The following is a 25,872-nucleotide window of genomic DNA, read 5'->3' on the forward strand; positions in this document are numbered from 1 at the left end:
TATTTAGACTGGGACCAATCATAAAAGACCTATATATATGCATATCGACTTACCTGGATCAAAATTTTACTCTTTTGTATATTCCTGGCACTCTAGATTCGACATCGAAAATTTTCAAAAAATTTGTTTTTTATAAAAAAATGTCAAATTATGATCATTTTTGGCTTATTTAGACTGGGACCAATCATAAAAGACCTATCCATATGCATATCGACTTACCTGGATCAAAATTTCACTCTTTTGTATAGTCCTGGCACTCTAGATTCGACATCGAAAATTTTCAAAAAATTTGTATTTTATCAAAAAATGTCAAATTATGATCATTTTTGGCTTATTTAGACTGGGACCAATCATAAAAGACCTATATATATGCATATCGACTTACCTGGATCAAAATTTCACTCTTTTGTATAGTCCTGGCACTCTAGATTCGACATCGAAAATTTTCAAAAAATTTGTATTTTATCAAAAAATGTCAAATTATGATCATTTTTGGCTTATTTAGACTGGGACCAATCATAAAAGACCTATATATATGCATATCGACTTACCTGGATCAAAATTTCACTCTTTTGTATAGTCCTGGCACTCTAGATTCGACATCGAAAATTTTCAAAAAATTTGTATTTTATCAAAAAATGTCAAATTATGATCATTTTTGGCTTATTTAGACTGGGACCAATCATAAAAGACCTATATATATGCATATCGACTTACCTGGATCAAAATTTCACTCTTTTGTATAGTCCTGGCACTCTAGATTCGACATCGAAAATTTTCAAAAAATTTGTATTTTATCAAAAAATGTCAAATTATGATCATTTTTGGCTTATTTAGACTGGGACCAATCATAAAAGACCTATATATATGCATATCGACTTACCTGGATCAAAATTTTACTCTTTTGTATAGTCCTGGCACTCTAGATTCGACATCGAAAATTTTCAAAAAATTTGTATTTTATCAAAAAATGTCAAATTATGATCATTTTTGGCTTATTTAGACTGGGACCAATCATAAAAGACCTATATATATGCATATCGACTTACCTGGATCAAAATTTCACTCTTTTGTATAGTCCTGGCACTCTAGATTCGACATCGAAAATTTTCAAAAAATTTGTATTTTATCAAAAAATGTCAAATTATGATCATTTTTGGCTTATTAAGACTGGGACCAATCATAAAAGACCTATATATATGCATATCGACTTACCTGGATCAAAATTTTACTCTTTTGTATAGTCCTGGCACTCTAGATTCGACATCGAAAATTTTCAAAAAATTTGTATTTTATCAAAAAATGTCAAATTATGATCATTTTTGGCTTATTTAGACTGGGACCAATCATAAAAGACCTAAATATATACATATCGACTTACCTAGATCAAAATTTCACTCTTTTGTATAGTCCTGGCACTCTAGATTCGACATCGAAAATTTTCAAAAAATTTGTATTTTATCAAAAAATGTCAAATGATGATCATTTTTGGCTTATTTAGACTGGGACCAATCATAAAAGACCTATATATATGCATATCGACTAACCTGGATCTAAATTTCACTCTTTTGTATAGTCCTGGCACTCTAGATTCGACATCGAAAATTTTCAAAAAATTTTTTTTTATCAAAAAATGTCAAATTATGATCATTTTTGGCTTATTTAGACTGGGACCAATCATAAAAGACCTATATATATGCATATCGACTTACCTGGATCAAAATTTCACTCTTTTGTATAGTCCTGGCACTCTAGATTCGACATCGAAAATTTTCAAAAAATTTGTTTTTTATCAAAAAATGTCAAATTATGATCATTTTTGGCTTATTTAGACTGGGACCAATCATAACAGACCTATATATATGCATATCGACTTACCTGGATCAAAATTTCACTCTTTTGTATAGTCCTGGCACTCTAGATTCGACATCGAAAATTTTCAAAAAATTTGTATTTTATCAAAAAATGTCAAATTATGATCATTTTTGGCTTATTTAGACTGGGACCAATCATAAAAGACCTATATATATGCATATCGACTTACCTGGATCAAAATTTCACTCTTTTGTATCGTCCTGGCACTCTAGATTCGACATCGAAAATTTTCAAAAAAGTTGTATTTTATCAAAAAATGTCAAATTATGATCATTTTTGGCTTATTTAGACTGGGACCAATCATAAAAGACCTATATATATGCATATCGACTTACCTGGATCAAAATTTCACTCTTTTGTATAGTCCTGGCACTCTAGATTCGACATCGAAAATTTTCAAAAAATTTGTATTTTATCAAAAAATGTCAAATTATGATCATTTTTGGCTTATTTAGACTGGGACCAATCATAAAAGACCTATATATATGCATATCGACTTACCTGGATCAAAATTTTACTCTTTTGTATAGTCCTGGCACTCTAGATTCGACATCGAAAATTTTCAAAAAATTTGTATTTTATCAAAAAATGTCAAATTATGATCATTTTTGGCTTATTTAGACTGGGACCAATCATAAAAGACCTATATATATGCATATCGACTTACCTAGATCAAAATTTCACTCTTTTGTATAGTCCTGGCACTCTAGATTCGACATCGAAAATTTTCAAAAAATTTGTATTTTATCAAAAAATGTCAAATGATGATCATTTTTGGCTTATTTAGACTATGACCAATCATAAAAGACCTATTTATATGCATATCGACTGCCCTGGATCAAAATTTCACTCTTTTGTACAGTCCTGGCACTCTAGATTCGACATCGAAAATTTTCAAAAAATTTGTATTTTATCAAAAAATGTCAAATTATGATAATTTTTGGCTTATTTAGACTGGGACCAATCATAAAAAACCTATATAAATGCATATTGACTTACCTGGATCAAAATTTCACTCTTTTGTATAGTCCTGGCACTCTAGATTCGACATCGAAAATTTTCAAAAAATTTGTATTTTATCAAAAAATGTCAAATTATGATCATTTTTGGCTTATTTAGACTGGGACCAATCATAAAAGACCTATATATATGCATATCGACTTACCTGGATCAAAATTTTACTCTTTTGTATAGTCCTGGCACTCTAGATTCGACATACAAATTTTCAAAAAATTTGTATTTTATCAAAAAATGTCAAATTATGATCATTTTTGGCTTATTTAGACTGGGACCAATCATAAAAGACCTATATATATGCATATCGACTTACCTGGATCAAAATTTCACTCTTTTGTATAGTCCTGGCACTCTAGATTCGACATCGAAAATTTTCAAAAAATTTGTTCTTTATCAAAAAATGTCAAATATTGATTAATTTTGGCTTATTTAGACTGGGACCAATCATAAAAGACCTATATATATGCATATCGACTAACCTGGATCAAAATTTCACTCTTTTGTATAGTCCTGGCACTCTAGATTCGACATCGAAAATTTTCAAAAAATTTGTATTTTATCAAAAAATGTCAAATTATGATCATTTTTGGCTTATTTAGACTGGGACCAATCATAAAAGACCTATATATATGCATATCGACTTACCTGGATCAAAATTTCACTCTTTTGTATAGTCCTGGCACTCTAGATTCGACATCGAAAATTTTCAAAAAATTTGTATTTTATCAAAAAATGTCAAATTATGATAATTTTTGGCTTATTTAGACTGGGACCAATCATAAAAGACATAATAAGACATAATAAGACTATATAAATGCATATCGACTTACCTGGATCAAAATTTCACTCTTTTGTATAGTCCTGGCACTCTAGATTCGACATCGAAAATTTTCAAAAAATTTGTATTTTATCAAAAAATGTCAAATTATGATCATTTTTGGCTTATTTAGACTGGGACCAATCATAAAAGACCTATATATATGCATATCGACTTACCTGGATCAAAATTTCACTCTTTTGTATAGTCCTGGCACTCTAGATTCGACATCGAAAATTTTCAAAAAATTTGTTCTTTATCAAAAAATGTCAAATTATGATTAATTTTGGCTTATTTAGACTGGGACCAATCATAAAAGACCTATATATATGCATATCGACTAACCTGGATCAAAATTTCACTCTTTTGTATAGTCCTGGCACTCTAGATTCGACATCGAAAATTTTCAAAAAATTTGTATTTTATCAAAAAATGTCAAATTATGATCATTTTTGGCTTATTTAGACTGGGACCAATCATAAAAGACCTATATATATGCATATCGACTTACCTGGATCAAAATTTCACTCTTTTGTATAGTCCTGGCACTCTAGATTCGACATCGAAAATTTTCAAAAAATTTGTTCTTTATCAAAAAATGTCAAATTTTGATTAATTTTGGCTTATTTAGACTGGGACCAATCATAAAAGACCTATATATATGCATATCGACTAACCTGGATCAAAATTTCACTCTTTTGTATAGTCCTGGCACTCTAGATTCGACATCGAAAATTTTCAAAAAATTTGTATTTTATCAAAAAATGTCAAATTATGATAATTTTTGGCTTATTTAGACTGGGACCAATCATAAAAGACCTATATAAATGCATATCGACTTACCTGGATCAAAATTTCACTCTTTTGTATAGTCCTGGCACTCTAGATTCGACATCGAAAATTTTCAAAAAATTTGTATTTTATCAAAAAATGTCAAATTATGATCATTTTTGGCTTATTTAGACTGGGACCAATCATAAAAGACCTATATATATGCATATCGACTTACCTGGATCAAAATTTTACTCTTTTGTATAGTCCTGGCACTCTAGATTCGACATCGAAAATTTTCAAAAAATTTGTTTTTTATAAAAAAATGTCAAATTATGATCATTTTTGGCTTATTTAGACTGGGACCAATCATAAAAGACCTATCTATATGCATATCGACTTACCTGGCTTAAAATTTCACTCTTTTGTATAGTCCTGGCACTCTAGAATCGACATCGAAAATTTTCAAAAAATTTGTATATTATCAAAAAATGTCAAATTATGATCATTTTTGGCTTATTTAGACTGGGACCAATCATAAAAGACCTATATATATGCATATCGACTTACCTGGATCAAAATTTCACTCTTTTGTATAGTCCTGGCACTCTAGATTCGACATCGAAAATTTTCAAAAAATTTGTATTTTATCAAAAAATGTCAAATTATGATCATTTTTGGCTTATTTAGACTGGGACCAATCATAAAAGACCTATATATATGCATATCGACTTACCTGGCTCAAAATTTCACTCTTTTGTATAGTCCTGGCACTCTAGATTCGACATCGAAAATTTTAAAAAAATTTGTATTTTATCAAAAAATGTCAAATTATGATCATTTTTGGCTTATTTAGACTGGGACCAATCAAAAAAGACCTATATATATGCATATCGACTTACCTGGATCAAAATTTCACTCTTTTGTATAGTCCTGGCACTCTAGATTCGACATCGAAAATTTTCAAAAAATTTGTATTTTATCAAAAAATGTCAAATTATGATCATTTTTGGCTTATTTAGACTGGGACCAATCATAAAAGACCTATATATATGCATATCGACTTACCTGGATCAAAATTTTACTCTTTTGTATAGTCCTGGCACTCTAGATTCGACATCGAAAATTTTCAAAAAATTTGTATTTTATCAAAAAATGTCAAATTATGATCATTTTTGGCTTATTTAGACTGGGACCAATCATAAAAGACCTATATATATGCATATTGACTTACCTGGATCAAAATTTCACTCTTTTGTATAGTCCTGGCACTCTAGATTCGACATCGAAAATTTTCAAAAAATTTGTATTTTATCAAAAAATGTCAAATTATGATCATTTTTGGCTTATTTAAACTGGGACCAATCATAAAAGACCTATATATATGCATATCGACTTACCTGGATCAAAATTTCACTCTTTTGTATGGTACTGGCACTCTAGATTCGACATCGAAAATTTTCAAAAAATTTGTATTTTATCAAAAAATTTCAAATTATGATCATTTTTGGCTTATTTAGACTGGGACCAATCATAAAAGACCTATATATATGCATATCGACTTACCTGGATCAAAATTTTACTCTTTTGTATAGTCCTGGCACTCTAGATTCGACATCGAAAATTTTCAAAAAATTTGTACTTTATCAAAAAATGTCAAATTATGATCATTTTTGGCATATTTAGACTGGGACCAACCATAAAAGACCTATATATATGCATATCGACTTACCTGGATCAAAATTTCACTCTTTTGAATGGTCCTGGCACTCAAGATTCGACATCGAAAATTTTCAAAAAATTTGTATTTTATCAAAAAATGTCAAATTATGATCATTTTTGGCTTATTTAGACTGGGACCAATCATAAAAGACCTATATATATGCATATCGACTTACCTGGATCAAAATTTTACTCTTTTGTATAGTCCTGGCACTCTAGATTCGACATCGAAAATTTTCAAAAAATTTGTATTTTATCAAAAAATGTCAAATTATGATCATTTTTGGCTTATTTAGACTATGACCAATCATAAAAGACCTATATATATGCATATCGACTTACCTGGATCAAAATTTCACTCTTTTGTATAGTCCTGGCACTCTAGATTCGACATCGAAAATTTTCAAAAAATTTGTATTTTATCAAAAAATGTCAAATTATGATCATTTTTGGCTTATTTAGACTGGGACCAATCATAAAAGACCTATATATATGCATATCGACTTACCTGGATCAAAATTTCACTCTCTTGTATAGTCCTGGCACTTTAGATTCGACATCGAAAATTTTCAAAAAATTTGTATTTTATCAAAAAATGTCAAATTTTGATCATTTTTGGCTTATTTAGACCGGGACCAATCATAAAAGACCTATATATATGCATATCGACTTACCTGGATCAAAATTTCACTCTTTTGTATAGTCCTGGCACTCTAGATTCGACATCGAAAATTTTCAAAAAATTTGTTTTTTATCAAAAAATGTCAAATTATGATCATTTTTGGCTTATTTAGACTGGGACCAATCATAAAAGAGTTATGTATATGCATATTGACTTACCTGGATCAAAATTTCACTCTTTTGTATAGTCCTGGCACTCTAGAATCGACATCGAAAATTTTCAAAAAATTTGTATTTTATCAAAAAATGTCAAATTATGATCATTTTTGGCTTATTTAGACTGGGACCAATCATAAAAGACCTATATATATGCATATCGACTTACCAGGATCAAAATTTCACTCTTTTGTATAGTCCTGGCACTCTAGATTCGACATCGAAAATTTTCAAAAAATTTGTATTTTATCAAAAAATGTCAAATTATGATCATTTTTGGCTTATTTAGACTGGGACCAATCATAAAAGACCTATATATATGCATATCGACTTACCTGGATCAAAATTTCACTCTTTTGTATAGTCCTGGCACTCTAGAATCGACATCGAAAATTTTCAAAAAATTTGTATTTTATCAAAAAATGTCAACTTATGATCATTTTTGGCTTATTTAGACTGGGACCAATCATAAAAGACCTATATATATGCATATCGACTTACCTGGATCAAAATTTCACTCTTTTGTATAGTCCTGGCACTCTAGATTCGACATCGAAAATTTTCAAAAAATTTGTTCTTTATCAAAAAATGTCAAATTATGATTAATTTTGGCTTATTTAGACTGGGACCAATCATAAAAGACCTATATATATGCATATCGACTAACCTGGATCAAAATTTCACTCTTTTGTATAGTCCTGGCACTCTAGATTCGACATCGAAAATTTTCAAAAAATTTGCATTTTATAAAAAAATGTCAAATTATGATAATTTTTGGCTTATTTAGACTGGGACCAATCATAAAAGACCTATATAAATGCATATCGACTTACCTGGATCAAAATTTCACTCTTTTGTATAGTCCTGGCACTCTAGATTCGACATCGAAAATTTTCAAAAAATTTGTATTTTATCAAAAAATGTCAAATTATGATCATTTTTGGCTTATTTAGACTGGGACCAATCATAAAAGACCTATATATATGCATATCGACTTACCTGGATCAAAATTTCACTCTTTTGTATAGTCCTGGCACTCTAGATTCGACATCGAAAATTTTCAAAAAATTTGTTCTTTATCAAAAAATGTCAAATTATGATTAATTTTGGCTTATTTAGACTGGGACCAATCATAAAAGACCTATATATATGCATATCGACTAACCTGGATCAAAATTTCACTCTTTTGTATAGTCCTGGCACTCTAGATTCGACATCGAAAATTTTCAAAAAATTTGTATTTTATCAAAAAATGTCAAATTATGATCATTTTTGGCTTATTTAGACTGGGACCAATCATAAAAGACCTATATATATGCATATCGACTTACCTGGATCAAACTTTCACTCTTTTGTATAGTCCTGGCACTCTAGATTCGACATCGAAAATTTTCAAAAAATTTGTTTTTTATCAAAAAATGTCAAATTATGATTAATTTTGGCTTATTTAGACTGGGACCAATCATAAAAGACCTATATATATGCATATCGACTAACCTGGATCAAAATTTCACTCTTTTGTATAGTCCTGGCACTCTAGATTCGACATCGAAAATTTTCAAAAAATTTTTATTTTATCAAAAAATGTCAAATTATGATAATTTTTGGCTTATTTAGACTGGGACCAATCATAAAAGACCTATATAAATGCATATCGACTTACCTGGATCAAAATTTCACTCTTTTGTATAGTCCTGGCACTCTAGATTCGACATCGAAAATTTTCAAAAAATTTGTATTTTATCAAAAAATGTCAAATTATGATCATTTTTGGCTTATTTAGACTGGGACCAATCATAAAAGACCTATATATATGCATATCGACTTACCTGGATCAAAATTTTACTCTTTTGTATAGTCCTGGCACTCTAGATTCGACATCGAAAATTTTCAAAAAATTTGTTTTTTATAAAAAAATGTCAAATTATGATCATTTTTGGCTTATTTAGACTGGGACCAATCATAAAAGACCTATCTATATGCATATCGACTTACCTGGCTTAAAATTTCACTCTTTTGTATAGTCCTGGCACTCTAGATTCGACATCGAAAATTTTCAAAAAATTTGTATATTATCAAAAAATGTCAAATTATGATCATTTTTGGCTTATTTAGACTGGGACCAATCATAAAAGACCTATATATATGCATATCGACTTACCTGGATAAAAATTTCACTCTTTTGTATAGTCCTGGCACTCTAGATTCGACATCGAAAATTTTCAAAAAATTTGTATTTTATCAAAAAATGTCAAATTATGATCATTTTTGGCTTATTTAGACTGGGACCAATCATAAAAGACCTATATATATGCATATCGACTTACCTGGCTCAAAATTTCAATCTTTTGTATAGTCCTGGCACTCTAGATTCGACATCGAAAATTTTCAAAAAATTTGTATTTTATCAAAAAATGTCAAATTATGATCATTTTTGGCTTATTTAGACTGGGACCAATCATAAAAGACCTATATATATGCATATCGACTTACCTGGATCAAAATTTCACTCTTTTGTATAGTCCTGGCACTCTAGATTCGACATCGAAAATTTTCAAAAAATTTGTATTTTATCAAAAAATGTCAAATTATGATCATTTTTGGCTTATTTAGACTGGGACCAATCATAAAAGACCTATTTATATGCATATCGACTTACCTGGATCAAAATTTTACTCTTTTGTATAGTCCTGGCACTCTAGATTCGACATCGAAAATTTTCAAAAAATTTGTATTTTATCAAAAAATGTCAAATTATGATCATTTTTGGCTTATTTAGACTGGGACCAATCATAAAAGACCTATATAAATGCATATCGACTTACCTGGATCAAAATTTCACTCTTTTGTATAGTCCTGGCACTCTAGATTCGACATCGAAAATTTTCAAAAAATTTGTATTTTATCAAAAAATGTCAAATTATGATCATTTTTGGCTTATTTAGACTGGGACCAATCATAAAAGACCTATATATATGCATATCGACTTACCTGGATCAAAATTTCACTCTTTTGTATAGTCCTGGCACTCTAGATTCGACATCGAAAATTTTCAAAAAATTTGTTCTTTATCAAAAAATGTCAAATTATGATTAATTTTGGCTTATTTAGACTGGGACCAATCATAAAAGACCTATATATATGCATATCGACTAACCTGGATCAAAATTTCACTCTTTTGTATAGTCCTGGCACTCTAGATTCGACATCGAAAATTTTCAAAAAATTTGTATTTTATCAAAAAATGTCAAATTATGATCATTTTTGGCTTATTTAGACTGGGACCAATCATAAAAGACCTATATATATGCATATCGACTTACCTGGATCAAACTTTCACTCTTTTGTATAGTCCTGGCACTCTAGATTCGACATCGAAAATTTTCAAAAAATTTGTTTTTTATCAAAAAATGTCAAATTATGATTAATTTTGGCTTATTTAGACTGGGACCAATCATAAAAGACCTATATATATGCATATCGACTAACCTGGATCAAAATTTCACTCTTTTGTATAGTCCTGGCACTCTAGATTCGACATCGAAAATTTTCAAAAAATTTTTATTTTATCAAAAAATGTCAAATTATGATAATTTTTGGCTTATTTAGACTGGGACCAATCATAAAAGACCTATATAAATGCATATCGACTTACCTGGATCAAAATTTCACTCTTTTGTATAGTCCTGGCACTCTAGATTCGACATCGAAAATTTTCAAAAAATTTGTATTTTATCAAAAAATGTCAAATTATGATCATTTTTGGCTTATTTAGACTGGGACCAATCATAAAAGACCTATATATATGCATATCGACTTACCTGGATCAAAATTTTACTCTTTTGTATAGTCCTGGCACTCTAGATTCGACATCGAAAATTTTCAAAAAATTTGTTTTTTATAAAAAAATGTCAAATTATGATCATTTTTGGCTTATTTAGACTGGGACCAATCATAAAAGACCTATCTATATGCATATCGACTTACCTGGCTTAAAATTTCACTCTTTTGTATAGTCCTGGCACTCTAGATTCGACATCGAAAATTTTCAAAAAATTTGTATATTATCAAAAAATGTCAAATTATGATCATTTTTGGCTTATTTAGACTGGGACCAATCATAAAAGACCTATATATATGCATATCGACTTACCTGGATAAAAATTTCACTCTTTTGTATAGTCCTGGCACTCTAGATTCGACATCGAAAATTTTCAAAAAATTTGTATTTTATCAAAAAATGTCAAATTATGATCATTTTTGGCTTATTTAGACTGGGACCAATCATAAAAGACCTATATATATGCATATCGACTTACCTGGCTCAAAATTTCACTCTTTTGTATAGTCCTGGCACTCTAGATTCGACATCGAAAATTTTCAAAAAATTTGTATTTTATCAAAAAATGTCAAATTATGATCATTTTTGGCTTATTTAGACTGGGACCAATCATAAAAGACCTATATATATGCATATCGACTTACCTGGATCAAAATTTCACTCTTTTGTATAGTCCTGGCACTCTAGATTCGACATCGAAAATTTTCAAAAAATTTGTATTTTATCAAAAAATGTCAAATTATGATCATTTTTGGCTTATTTAGACTGGGACCAATCATAAAAGACCTATTTATATGCATATCGACTTACCTGGATCAAAATTTTACTCTTTTGTATAGTCCTGGCACTCTAGATTCGACATCGAAAATTTTCAAAAAATTTGTATTTTATCAAAAAATGTCAAATTATGATCATTTTTGGCTTATTTAGACTGGGACCAATCATAAAAGACCTATATATATGCATATCGACTTACCTGGATCAAAATTTCACTCTTTTGTATAGTCCTGGCACTCTAGATTCGACATCGAAAATTTTCAAAAAATTTGTATTTTATCAAAAAATGTCAAATTATGATCATTTTTGGCTTATTTAGACTGGGACCAATCATAAAAGACCTATATATATGCATATCGACTTACCTGGATCAAAATTTCACTCTTTTGTATGGTCCTGGCACTCTAGATTCGACATCGAAAATTTTCAAAAAATTTGTATTTTATCAAAAAATTTCAAATTATGATCATTTTTGGCTTATTTAGACTGGGACCAATCATAAAAGACCTATATATATGCATATCGACTTACCTGGATCAAAATTTTACTCTTTTGTATAATCCTGGCACTCTAGATTCGACATCGAAAATTTTCAAAAAATTTGTATTATATCAAAAAATGTCAAATTATGATCATTTTTGGCTTATTTAGACTGGGACCAACCATAAAAGACCTATATATATGCATATCGACTTACCTGGATCAAAATTTCACTCTTTTGTATGGTCCTGGCACTCTAGATTCGACATCGAAAATTTTCAAAAAATTTGTATTTTATCAAAAAATGTCAAATTATGATCATTTTTGGCTTATTTAGACTGGGACCAATCATAAAAGACCTATATATATGCATATCGACTTACCTGGATCAAAATTTTACTCTTTTGTATAGTCCTGGCACTCTAGATTCGATATCGAAAATTTTCAAAAAATTTGTATTTTATCAAAAAATGTCAAATTATGATCATTTTTGGCTTATTTAGACTGGGACCAATCATAAAAGACCTATATATATGCATATCGACTTACCTGGATCAAAATTTCACTCTTTTGTATAGTCCTGGCACTCTAGATTCGACATCGAAAATTTTCAAAAAATTTGTATATTATCAAAAAATGTCAAATTATGATCATTTTTGGCTTATTTAGACTGGGACCAATCATAAAAGACCTATATATATGCATATCGACTTACCTGGATAAAAATTTCACTCTTTTGTATAGTCCTGGCACTCTAGATTCGACATCGAAAATTTTCAAAAAATTTGTATTTTATCAAAAAATGTCAAATTATGATCATTTTTGGCTTATTTAGACTGGGACCAATCATAAAAGACCTATATATATGCATATCGACTTACCTGGCTCAAAATTTCACTCTTTTGTATAGTCCTGGCACTCTAGATTCGACATCGAAAATTTTCAAAAAATTTGTATTTTATCAAAAAATGTCAAATTATGATCATTTTTGGCTTATTTAGACTGGGACCAATCATAAAAGACCTATATATATGCATATCGACTTACCTGGATCAAAATTTCACTCTTTTGTATAGTCCTGGCACTCTAGATTCGACATCGAAAATTTTCAAAAAATTTGTATTTTATCAAAAAATGTCAAATTATGATCATTTTTGGCTTATTTAGACTGGGACCAATCATAAAAGACCTATTTATATGCATATCGACTTACCTGGATCAAAATTTTACTCTTTTGTATAGTCCTGGCACTCTAGATTCGACATCGAAAATTTTCAAAAAATTTGTATTTTATCAAAAAATGTCAAATTATGATCATTTTTGGCTTATTTAGACTAGGACCAATCATAAAAGACCTATATATATGCATATCGACTTACCTGGATCAAAATTTCACTCTTTTGTATAGTCCTGGCACTCTAGATTCGACATCGAAAATTTTCAAAAAATTTGTATTTTATCAAAAAATGTCAAATTATGATCATTTTTGGCTTATTTAGACTGGGACCAATCATAAAAGACCTATATATATGCATATCGACTTACCTGGATCAAAATTTCACTCTTTTGTATGGTCCTGGCACTCTAGATTCGACATCGAAAATTTTCAAAAAATTTGTATTTTATCAAAAAATTTCAAATTATGATCATTTTTGGCTTATTTAGACTGGGACCAATCATAAAAGACCTATATATATGCATATCGACTTACCTGGATCAAAATTTTACTCTTTTGTATAGTCCTGGCACTCTAGATTCGACATCGAAAATTTTCAAAAAATTTGTATTTTATCAAAAAATGTCAAATTATGATCATTTTTGGCATATTTAGACTGGGACCAACCATAAAAGACCTATATATATGCATATCGACTTACCTGGATCAAAATTTCACTCTTTTGTATGGTCCTGGCACTCTAGATTCGACATCGAAAATTTTCAAAAAATTTGTATTTTATCAAAAAATGTCAAATTATGATCATTTTTGGCTTATTTAGACTGGGACCAATCATAAAAGACCTATATATATGCATATCGACTTACCTGGATCAAAATTTTACTCTTTTGTATAGTCCTGGCACTCTAGATTCGACATCGAAAATTTTCAAAAAATTTGTATTTTATCAAAAAATGTCAAATTATGATCATTTTTGGCTTATTTAGACTGGGACCAATCATAAAAGACCTATATATATGCATATCGACTTACCTGGATCAAAATTTCACTCTTTTGTATAGTCCTGGCACTCTAGATTCGACATCGAAAATTTTCAAAAAATTTGTATTTTATCAAAAAATGTCAAATTATGATCATTTTTGGCTTATTTAAACTGGGACCAATCATAAAAGACCTATATATATGCATATCGACTTACCTGGATCAAAATTTCACTCTCTTGTATAGTCCTGGCACTTTAGATTCGACATCGAAAATTTTCAAAAAATTTGTATTTTATCAAAAAATGTCAAATTTTGATCATTTTTGGCTTATTTAGACCGGGACCAATCATAAAAGACCTATATATATGCATATCGACTTACCTGGATCAAAATTTCACTCTTTTGTATAGTCCTGGCACTCTAGATTCGACATCGAAAATTTTCAAAAAATTTGTTTTTTATCAAAAAATGTCAAATTATGATCATTTTTGGCTTATTTAGACTGGGACCAATCATAAAAGACCTATATATATGCATATCGACTTACCTGGATCAAAATTTCACTCTTTTGTATAGTCCTGGCACTCTAGATTCGACATCGAAAATTTTCAAAAAATTTGTATTTTATCAAAAAATGTCAAATTATGATCATTTTTGGCTTATTTAGACTGGGACCAATCATAAAAGACCTATATATATGCATATCGACTTACCTGGATCAAAATTTTACTCTTTTGTATAGTCCTGGCACTCTAGATTCGACATCGAAAATTTTCAAAAAATTTGTATTTTATCAAAAAATGTCAAATTATGATCATTTTTGGCTTATTTAGACTGGGACCAATCATAAAAGACCTATATATATGCATATCGACTTACCTAGATCAAAATTTCACTCTTTTGTATAGTCCTGGCACTCTAGATTCGACATCGAAAATTTTCAAAAACTTTGTATTTTATCAAAAAATGTCAAATGATGATCATTTTTGGCTTATTCAGACTGGGACCAACCATAAAAGACCTATATATATGCATATCGACTTACCTGGATCAAAATTTCACTCTTTTGTATGGTCCTGGCACTCTAGATTCGACATCGAAAATTTTCAAAAAATTTGTATTTTGTCAAAAAATGTCAAATCATGATCATTTTTGGCTTATTTAGACTGGGACCAATCATAAAAGACCTATATATATGCATATCGACTTACCTGGATCAAAATTTCACTCTTTTGTATGGTCCTGGCACTCTAGATTCGACATCGAAAATTTTCAAAAAATTTGTATTTTATCAAAAAATTTCAAATTATGATCATTTTTGGCTTATTTAGACTGGGACCAATCATAAAAGACCTATATATATGCATATCGACTTACCTAGATCAAAATTTTACTCTTTTGTATAGTCCTGGCACTCTAGATTCGACATCGAAAATTTTCAAAAAATTTGTATTTTATCAAAAAATGTCAAATTATGATCATTTTTGGCTTATTTAGACTGGGACCAATCATAAAAGACCTATATATATGCATATCGACTTACCTGGATCAAAATTTCACTCTTTTGTATGGTCCTGGCACTCTAGATTCGACATCGAAAATTTTCAAAAAATTTGTATTTTATCAAAAAATGTCAAATTATGATCATTTTTGGCTTATTTAGACTGGGACCAATCATAAAAGACCTATATATATGCATATCGACTTACCTGGATCTAAATTTCACTCTTTTGTATAGTCCTGGCACTCTAGATTCGACATCGAAAATTTTCAAAAAATTTGTATTTTATCAAAAAATGTCAAATTATGATCATTTTTGGCTTATTTAGACTGGGACCAATCATAAAAGACCTTTATATATGCATATCGACTTACCTGGATCAAAATTTCACTCTCTTGTATAGTCCTGGCACTTTAGATTCGACATCGAAAATTTTCAAAAAATTTGTATTTTATCAAAAAATGTCAAATTTTGATCATTTTTGGCTTATTTAGACCGGGACCAATCATAAAAGACCTATATATATGCATATCGACTTACCTGGATCAAAATTTCACTCTTTTGTATAGTCCTGGCACTCTAGATTCGACATCGAAAATTTTCAAAAAATTTGTTTTTTATCAAAAAATGTCAAATTATGATCATTTTTGGCTTATTTAGACTGGGACCAATCATAAAAGACCTATATATATGCATATCGACTTACCTGGATCAAAATTTCACTCTTTTGTATAGTCCTGGCACTCTAGATTCGACATCGAAAATTTTCAAAAAATTTGTATTTTATCAAAAAATGTCAAATTATGATCATTTTTGGCTTATTTAGACTGGGACCAATCATAAAAGACCTATATATATGCATATCGACTTACCTGGATCAAAATTTTACTCTTTTGTATAGAGAGTCCTGGCACTCTAGATTCGACATCGAAAATTTTCAAAAAATTTGTATTTTATCAAAAAATGTCAAATTATGATCATTTTTGGCTTATTTAGACTGGGACCAATCATAAAAGACCTATATATATGCATATCGACTTACCTAGATCAAAATTTCACTCTTTTGTATAGTCCTGGCACTCTAGATTCGACATCGAAAATTTTCAAAAAATTTGTATTTTATCAAAAAATGTCAAATGATGATCATTTTTGGCTTATTCAGACTGGGACCAATCATAAAAGACCTATATATATGCATATCGACTTACCTGGATCAAAATTTCACTCTTTTGTATAGTCCTGGCACTCTAGATTCGACATCGAAAATTTTCAAAAAATTTGTATTTTATCAAAAAATGTCAAATTATGATCATTTTTGGCTTATTTAGACTGGGACCAATCATAAAAGACCTATATAAATGCATATCGACTTACCTGGATCAAAATTTCACTCTTTTGTATAGTCCTGGCACTCTAGATTCGACATCGAAAATTTTCAAAAAATTTTTATTTTATCAAAAAATGTCAAATTATGATCATTTTTGGCTTAGTTAGACTGGGACCAATCATAAAAGACCTATATATATGCATATCGACTTACCTGGATCAAAATTTTACTCTTTTGTATAGTCCTGGCACTCTAGATTCGACATCGAAAATTTTCAAAAAATTTGTATTTTATCAAAAAATGTCAAATTATGATCATTTTTGGCTTATTTAGACTGGGACCAATCATAAAAGACCTATATATATGCATATCGACTTACCAGGATCAAAATTTCACTCTTTTGTATAGTCCTGGCACTCTAGATTCGACATCGAAAATTTTCAAAAAATTTGTATTTTATCAAAAAATGTCAAATTATGATCATTTTTGGCTTATTTAGACTGGGACCAATCATAAAAGACCTATATATATGCATATCGACTTACCTGGATCAAAATTTCACTCTTTTGTATAGTCCTGGCACTCTAGAATCGACATCGAAAATTTTCAAAAAATTTGTATTTTATCAAAAAATGTCAAATTATGATCATTTTTGGCTTATTTAGACTGGGACCAATCATAAAAGACCTATATATATGCATATCGACTTACCTGGATCAAAATTTTACTCTTTTGTATAGTCCTGGCACTCTAGATTCGACATCGAAAATTTTCAAAAAATTTGTATTTTATCAAAAAATGTCAAATTATGATAATTTTTGGCTTATTTAGACTGGGACCAATCATAAAAGACCTATATAAATGCATATCGACTTACCTGGATCAAAATTTCACTCTTTTGTATAGTCCTGGCACTCTAGATTCGACATCGAAAATTTTCAAAAAATTTTTATTTTATCAAAAAATGTCAAATTATGATCATTTTTGGCTTAGTTAGACTGGGACCAATCATAAAAGACCTATATATATGCATATCGACTTACCTGGCTCAAAATTTCACTCTTTTGTATAGTCCTGGCACTCCAGATTCGACATCGAAAATTTTCAAAAAATTTGTATTTTATCAAAAAATGTCAAATTATGATCACTTTTGTCTTATTTAGACTGGGACCAATCATAAAAGACCTATATATATGCATATCGACTTACCTGGATCAAAATTTCACTCTTTTGTATAGTCCTGGCCCTCTAGATTCGACATCGAAAATTTTCAAAAAATTTGTATTTTATCAAAAAATGTCAAATTATGATCATTTTTGGCTTATTTAGACTGGGACCAATCATAAAAGACCTATATCTATGCATATCGACTTACCTGGATCAAAATTTTACTCTTTTGTATAGTCCTGGCACTCTAGATTCGACATCGAAAATTTTCAAAAAATTTGTATTTTATCAAAAAATGTCAAATTATGATCATTTTTGGCTTATTTAGACTGGGACCAATCATAAAAGACCTATATATATGCATATCGACTTACCAGGATCAAAATTTCACTCTTTTGTATAGTCCTGGCACTCTAGATTCGACATCGAAAATTTTCAAAAAATTTGTATTTTATCAAAAAATGTCAAATTATGATCATTTTTGGCTTATTTAGACTGGGACCAATCATAAAAGACCTATATATATGCATATCGACTTACCTGGATCAAAATTTCACTCTTTTGTATAGTCCTGGCACTCTAGAATCGACATCGAAAATTTTCAAAAAATTTTTATTTTATCAAAAAATGTCAACTTATGATCATTTTTGGCTTATTTAGACTGGGACCAATCATAAAAGACCTATATATATGCATATCGACTAACCTGGATCAAAATTTCACTCTTTTGTATAGTCCTGGCACTCTAGATTCGACATCGAAAATTTTCAAAAAATTTGTTTTTTATCAAAAAATGTCAAATTATGATCATTTTTGGCTTATTTAGACTGGGACCAATCATAAAAGACCTATATATATGCATATCGACTTACCTGGATCAAAATTTCACTCTTTTGTATAGTCCTGGCACTCTAGACTCGACATCGAAAATTTTCAAAAAATTTGTTTTTTATCAAAAAATGTCAAATTATGATCATTTTTGGCTTATTTAGACTGGGACCAATCATAACAGACCTATATATATGCATATCGACTTACCTGGATCAAAATTTCACTCTTTTGTATAGTGATGGCACTCTAGATTCGATATCGAAAATTTTCAAAAAATTTGTTTTTTATCAAAAAATGTCAAATTATGATCATTTTTGGCTTATTTAGACTGAGACCAATCATAAAAGACCTATATATATGCATATCGACTTACCTGGATCAAAATATCACTCTTTTGTATAGTCCTGGCACTCTAGATTCGACATCGAAAATTTTCAAAAAATTTGTATTTTATCAAAAAATGTCAAATTATGATCATTTTTGGCTTATTTAGACTGGGACCAATCAGAAAAGACCTATATATATGCATATCGACTTACCTGGATCAAAATTTTACTCTTTTGTATAGTCCTGGCACTCTAGATTCGACATCGAAAATTTTCAAAAAATTTGTATTTTATCAAAAAATGTCAAATTATGATCATTTTTGGCTTATTTAGACTGGGACCAATCATAAAAGACCTATATATATGCATTTCGACTTACCTAGATCAAAATTTCACTCTTTTGTATAGTCCGGGCACTCTAGATTCGACATCGAAAATTTTCAAAAAATTTGTATTTTATCAAAAAATGTCAAATGATGATCATTTTTGGCTTATTTAGACTGGGACCAATCATAAAAGACCTATATATATGCATATCGACTAACCTGGATCAAAATTTCACTCTTTTGTATAGTCCTGGCACTCTAGATTCGACATCGAAAATTTTTAAAAAATTTGTTTTTTATCAAAAAATGTCAAATTATGATCATTTTTGGCTTATTTAGACTGGGACCAATCATAAAAGACCTATATATATGCATACCGACTTACCTGGCTCAAAATTTCACTCTTTTGTATAGTCCTGGCACTCTAGATTCGACATCGAAAATTTTCAAAAAATTTGTATTTTATCAAAAAATGTCAAATTATGATCATTTTTGGCTTATTTAGACTGGGACCAATCATAAAAGACCTATATATATGCATATCGACTTACCTGGATCAAAATTTCACTCTTTTGTATAGTCCTGGCACTCTAGATTCGACATCGAAAATTTTCAAAAAATTTGTATTTTATCAAAAAATGTCAAATGATGATCATTTTTGGCTTATTTAGACTGGGACCAATCATAAAAGACCTATATATATGCATATCGACTAACCTGGATCAAAATTTCACTCTTTTGTATAGTCCTGGCACTCTAGATTCGACATCGAAAATTTTCAAAAAATTTGTTTTTTATCAAAAAATGTCAAATTATGATCATTTTTGGCTTATTTAGACTGGGACCAATCATAAAAGACCTATATATATGCATATCGACTTACCTGGATCAAAATTTCACTCTTTTGTATAGTCCTGGCACTCTAGATTCGACATCGAAAATTTTCAAAAAATTTGTTTTTTATCAAAAAATGTCAAATTATGATCATTTTTGGCTTATTTAGACTGGGACCAATCATAAAAGACCTATATATATGCATATCGACTTACCTGGATCAAAATTTTACTCTTTTGTATAGTCCTGGCACTCTAGATTCGACATCGAAAATTTTCAAAAAATTTGTATTTTATCAAAAAATGTCAAATTATGATCATTTTTGGCTTATTTAGACTGGGACCAATCATAAAAGACCTATATATATGCATATCGACTTACCTGGATCAAAATTTCACTCTTTTGTATAGTCCTGGCACTCTAGATTCGACATCGAAAATTTTCAAAAAATTTGTATTTTATCAAAAAATGTCAAATTATGATCATTTTTGGCTTATTTAGACTGGGACCAATCATAAAAGACCTATATATATGCATATCGACTTACCTGGATCAAAATTTCACTCTTTTGTATAGTCCTGGCACTCTAGATTCGACATCGAAAATTTTCAAAAAATTTGTATTTTATCAAAAAATGTCAAATTATGATCATTTTTGGCTTATTTTGACTGGGACCAATCATAAAAGACCTATATATATGCATATCGACTTACCTGGATCAAAATTTCACTCTTTTGTATAGTCCTGGCACTCTAGATTCGACATCGAAAATTTTCAAAAAATTTGTTTTTTATCAAAAAATGTCAAACTATGATCATTTTTGGCTTATTTAGACTGGGACCAATCATAAAAGACCTATATATATGCATATCGACTTACCTGGACCAAAATTTCACACTTTTGTATAGTCCTGGCACTCTAGATTCGACATCGAAAATTTTCAAAAAATTTGTATTTTATCAAAAAATGTCAAAATATGATCATTTTTGGCTTATTTAGACTGGGACCAATCATAAAAGACCTATATAAATGCATATCGACTTACCTGGATCAAAATTTCACTCTTTTGTATAGCCCTGGCACTCTAGATTCGACATCGAAAATTTTCAAAAAATTTGTATTTTATCAAAAAATGTCAAATTATGATCATTTTTGGCTTATTTAGACAGGGACCAATCATAAAAGACCTATATATATGCATATCGACTTACCTGGATCAAAATTTCACTCTTTTGTATAGTCCTGGCACTCTAGATTCGACATGGAAAATTTTCAAAAAATTTGTATTTTATCAAAAAATGTCAAATTATGATCATTTTTGGCTTATTTAGACAGGGACCAATCATAAAAGACCTATATATATGCATATCGACTTACCTGGATCAAAATTTCACTCTTTTGTATAGTCCTAGCACTCTAGATTCGACATCGAAAATTTTCAAAAAATTTGTTTTTTATCAAAAAATGTCAAATTATGATCATTTTTGGCTTATTTAGACTGGGACCAATCATAAAAGACCTATATATATGCATATCGACTTACCTGGATCAAAATTTCACTCTTTTGTATAGTCCTGGCACTCTAGATTCGACATCGAAAATTTTCAAAAAATTTGTTTTTTATCAAAAAATGTCAAATTATGATCATTTTTGGCTTATTTAGACTGGGACCAATCATAAAAGACCTATATATATGCATACCGACTTACCTGGCTCAAAATTTCACTCTTTTGTATAGTCCTGGCACTCTAGATTCGACATCGAAAATTTTCAAAAAATTTGTATTTTATCAAAAAATGTCAAATTATGATCATTTTTGGCTTATTTAGACTGGGACCAATCATAAAAGACCTATATATATGCATATCGACTTACCTGGATCAAAATTTCACTCTTTTGTATAGTCCTGGCACTCTAGATTCGACATCGAAAATTTTCAAAAAATTTGTATTTTATCAAAAATTGTCAAATTATGATCATTTTTGGCTTATTTAGACTGGGACCAATCATAAAAGACCTATATATATGCATATCGACTTACCTGGATCAAAATTTCACTCTTTTGTATAGTCCTGGCACTCTAGATTCGACATCGAAAATTTTCAAAAAATTTGTATTTTATCAAAAAATGTCAAATTATGATCATTTTGGGCTTATTTAGACTGGGACCAATCATAAAAGACCTATATATATGCATATCGACTTACCTGGATCAAAATTTTACTCTTTTGTATAGTCCTGGCACTCTAGATTCGACATCGAAAATTTTGAAAAAATTTGTATTTTATCAAAAAATGTCAAATTATGATCATTTTTGGCTTATTTAGACTGGGACCAATCATAAAAGACCTATATATATGCATATCGACTTACCTGGATCAAAATTTCACTCTTTTGTATAGTCCTGGCACTCTAGATTCGACATCGAAAATTTTCAAAAAATTTGTATTTTATCAAAAAATGTCAAATTATGATCATTTTTGGCTTATTTAGACTGGGACCAATCATAAAAGACCTATATATATGCATATCGACTTACCTGGATCAAAATTTCACTCTTTTGTATAGTCCTGGCACTCTAGATTCGACATCGAAAATTTTCAAAAAATTTGTATTTTATCAAAAAATGTCAAAATATGATCATTTTTGGCTTATTTAGACTGGGACCAATCATAAAAGACCTATATAAATGCATATCGACTTACCTGGATCAAAATTTCACTCTTTTGTATAGCCCTGGCACTCTAGATTCGACATCGAAAATTTTCAAAAAATTTGTATTTTATCAAAAAATGTCAAATTATGATCATTTTTGGCTTATTTAGACTGGGACCAATCATAAATGACCTATATATATGCATATCGACTTACCTGGATCAAAATTTCACTCTTTTGTATAGTCCTTGCACTCTAGATTCGACATCGAAAATTTTCAAAAAATTTGTATTTTATCAAAAAATGTCAAATTATGATCATTTTTGGCATATTTAGACTGGGACCAATCATAAAAGACCTATATATATGCATATCGACTTACCTGGATCAAAATTTCACTCTTTTGTATAGTCCTGGCACTCTAGATTCGACATCGAAAATTTTCAAAAAATTTGTATTTTATCAAAAAATGTCAAATTATGATCATTTTTGGCTTATTTAGACTGGGACCAGTTATAAAAGACCTATATATATGCATATCGACTTACCTGGATCAAAATTTTACTCTTTTGTATAGTCCTGGCACTCTAGATTCGACATCGAAAATTTTCAAAAAATTTGTATTTTATCAAAAAATGTCAAATTATGATCATTTTTGGCTTATTTAGACTGGGACCAATCATAAAAGACCTATATATATATGCATATCGACTTACCTGGATCAAAATTTCACTCTTTTGTATAGTCCTGGCACTCTAGATTCGACATCGAAAATTTTCAAAAAATTTGTAATTTATCAAAAAATGTCAAAATATGATCATTTTTGGCTTATTTAGACTGGGACCAATCATAAAAGACCTATATAAATGCATATCGACTTACCTGGATCAAAATTTCACTCTTTTGTATAGCCCTGGCACTCTAGATTCGACATCGAAAATTTTCAAAAAATTTGTATTTTATCAAAAAATGTCAAATTATAATCATTTTTGGCTTATTTAGACTGGGACCAATCATAAAAGACCTATATATATGCATATCGACTTACCTGGCTCAAAATTTCACACTTTTGTATAGTCCTTGCACTCTAGATTCGACATCGAAAATTTTCAAATAATTTTTATTTTACCAAAAAATGTCAAAATATGATCATTTTTGGCTTATTTAGACTGGGACCAATCATAAAAGACCTATATAAATGCATATCGACTTACTTGGATCAAAATTTCACTCTTTTGTATAGCCCTGGCACTCTAGATTCGACATCGAAAATTTTCAAAAAATTTGTATTTTATCAAAAAAAGTCAAATTATGATCATTTTTGGCTTATTTAGACAGGGACCAATCATAAAAGACCTATATATATGCATATCGACTTACCTGGATCAAAATTTCACTCTTTTGTATAGTCCTGGCACTCTAGATTCGACATCGAAAATTTTCAAAAAATTTGTTTTTTATCAAAAAATGTCAAATTATGATCATTTTTGGCTTATTTAGACTGGGACCAATCATAAAAGACCTATATATATGCATATCGACTTACCTGGACCAAAATTTCACACTTTTGTATAGTCCTGGCACTCTAGATTCGACATCGAAAATTTTCAAAAAATTTGTATTTTATCAAAAAATGTCAAAATATGATCATTTTTGGCTTATTTAGACTGGGACCAATCATAAAAGACCTATATAAATGCATATCGACTTACCTGGATCAAAATTTCACTCTTTTGTATAGCCCTGGCACTCTAGATTCGACATCGAAAATTTTCAAAAAATTTGTATTTTATCAAAAAATGTCAAATTATGATCATTTTTGGCTTATTTAGACTGGGACCAATCATAAAAGACCTATATATATGCATATCGACTTACCTGGATCAAAATTTCTCTCTTTTGTATAGTCCTGGCACTCTAGATTCGACATCGAAAATTTTCAAAAAATTTGTATTTTATCAAAAAATGTCAAATTATGATCATTTTTGGCATATTTAGACTGGGACCAATCATAAAAGACCTATATATATGCATATCGACTTACCTGGATCAAAATTTCACTCTTTTGTATAGTCCTGGCACTCTAGATTCGACATCGAAAATTTTCAAAAAATTTGTATTTTAACAAAAAATGTCAAATTATGATCATTTTTGGCTTATTTAGACTGGGACCAATTATAAAAGACCTATATATATGCATATCGACTTACCTGGATCAAAATTTTACTCTTTTGTATAGTCCTGGCACTCTAGATTCGACATCGAAAATTTTCAAAAAATTTGTATTTTATCAAAAAATGTCAAATTATGATCATTTTTGGCTTATTTAGACTGGGACCAATCATAAAAGACCTATATATATATGCATATCGACTTACCTGGATTAAAATTTCACACTTTTGTATAGTCCTGGCACTCTAGATTCGACATCGAAAATTTTCAAAAAATTTGTATTTTATCAAAAAATGTCAAAATATGATCATTTTTGGCTTATTTAGACTGGGACCAATCATAAAAGACCTATATAAATGCATATCGACTTACCTGAATCAAAATTTCACTCTTTTGTATAGCCCTGGCACTCTAGATTCGACATCGAAAATTTTCA

The sequence above is a fragment of the Chrysoperla carnea genome, unplaced genomic scaffold (genome assembly GCF_905475395.1).
Source record: "Chrysoperla carnea unplaced genomic scaffold, inChrCarn1.1, whole genome shotgun sequence".
Taxonomy (NCBI): domain Eukaryota; kingdom Metazoa; phylum Arthropoda; class Insecta; order Neuroptera; family Chrysopidae; genus Chrysoperla; species Chrysoperla carnea.